A 2,152-nucleotide genomic window follows, 5' to 3' on the forward strand; every position below is an offset into this window, starting at 1 on the left:
CCAGAAACACCAGTGTGTAATATGCTCTAGAGCATCTCCCTGTGCTTCCAGAACTCGTGGGGCTGTTAGAGGGGGTTCAACTCCTCATTTCACTGCTAGGAGAATGCCCAGGTGTTCCATGGTGACTAAAACATGTCCACTTTCATTAACTGGACAGTATAGTTACAAACTCCCTTTCCCTCAGGGGAAGCGTGGGAGCAGGGTTGGAGAAGGCCTAGCTTTTGGGAGCCAGGTGAGAGGCTCAGGGGCAGGATGTACTGCAGCTCTGTGCATTTCCCATCACTTGGTTCTGGCCCGCTGACGGGGACCTGGAGGTGGACCTCAGCAGGTACAGATGTCCTTGCACCTGCCACCCCAACTCTGAGGTCCCCAGGCTGAGTAGGTTCTGAGGGCTTCCTGAGCCCTTTTTGTGAGGGGCTGGGGTGGCCGTGCAGTACTATGGAGGCACTGCTGGCACAGAAGTACACAGCTGTCTGTGAGGGGACCGCCGACTTCACCGTGAGGGGGATAGTGCTCCTTGTTTGGTCTGGAGACACTGTACCCATCTGGGATGTCACTTTTGTTGATATCATCAACATCGGTAGAATAGTGGATCAGCCGCAGGCTCAGTCCTGGGTATTGTCGGTACCAGTACATGGAGTAGTGGTTCATGTCCTGGGCACATTGCAGAGTCACGTTCTCTCCTGTCCTGGTGCTCTGGTGCCTCGGGGTCTGGGTGACGGCAGCATCCATGTGCACTGAGGGGACAGAGACCAAAGCTGGTGCCGAGGCCACAGGGAAAACCTGGGGCAGGTTCGGGAAATCCCAGTAGAGGGGAGGCTCCTGCCCAGGACCCACCTGCCCCCAAGACAGCCAGGAGCACAGTGCACAGGAGGCTCATGGCAGGAACGGACTCCGGAGGGTTCTTCTGAGATGTCACCCTCCTCTCCCAGGGTGGCCCCAGAGCAGCCTGCCCCAGTGGCCACGCCCCTTCCCCCCCAAACCTCAAGTCAAAAACAAACATGCAGCCTGTTGCTCAGAGTGGGAGGAATGCAGTCCTCTGATTTGCACAAATCTTATGAGGAGATGAGTCTTTCCTGGCTTCCCACAGAACAGTTTGTGGAATTCCTCCTTGACTCACTGGCTTTTATTTACCTAACTACCCCTGCAGTCCAGAATGCCAGGGGAGATCTTTGGGGCTTCCTGGTGCCATTTATGACTCACATGTCCCAGATATTCCTTCAAGAGTCCTTTTCTCATTTGCTTGGTTTCCCATCCTCCTGTTAACCTCTTTCCACCTGCAAAGACCCTCTCTGGAGTCAGGGCTCCAGATCCCAGGGCACCTCTTCAACCAGCACTCAGGAAGGTTTCACTCAGTTCCTTATCCATTCACCGACTGGTGGGATACCTGCCCACACCTAGCTAGATACATCCGGGCACCTGCTTCTTGGGTGTGGTCGGGAGGAGAAAGTTCCCCAAAGATGTGCACATCCGAAGCCCTGGAGCCTGTAAGTGTATTAGACTTCACAGTGGGGGATTAAGGCTGTAGTTTGATTTAAGGTTGCTAATCAGTGGACTGAGGTCCTGGTGGTGCAAAGGGTTAACACACTCAGCTGCTAAAAAAACGATTGGAGGTTTGAGTGCACCCAGAGGTGCCTCCAAAGTAAGGCCTGGAGATTTGCTTATGAAATTCAGCGACTGCAAACCCCGTGGAGACGTTCTACTCTGACTCAGATGGGGTTGCTGTAAGTCACAGTCTACTCGGATGCAGCCAGATACTAATAAAATTGTCCATGTGTGTTTCCTTCTGGAATCTTCTGCAGGTAGCAGAGCTGGACCCTGCATGCACAGTAGTGCCCTGACCACCTGCATTCTGTAATTGCCTGTGACTCATGCGACAGAAATTTCCACAGGAACAGGTAGGTGTTTAGGATCGATATTGTACATTTAGTATTATAGACCCTGGAACTCCCAAGGCAAGATACAGAGTTATTTTCATTATAAGTTTCTTATTTCATGTGATCTCAAATCTTGTACAAAGTAGAGGGTACAAAAATGTGGGTTAAATAAAGGAAATGGACTAACGAATTCCAACCCTTTTTGTCCTTTCTCTCCTGGTAGGCTGCAGCATGAACAGGAAAGCTCCTTAGCAAAACCCCCTTTCCTCTCTGTG

The sequence above is a fragment of the Loxodonta africana genome, chromosome 8, assembly GCF_030014295.1.
Source record: "Loxodonta africana isolate mLoxAfr1 chromosome 8, mLoxAfr1.hap2, whole genome shotgun sequence".
NCBI lineage: Eukaryota > Metazoa > Chordata > Mammalia > Proboscidea > Elephantidae > Loxodonta > Loxodonta africana.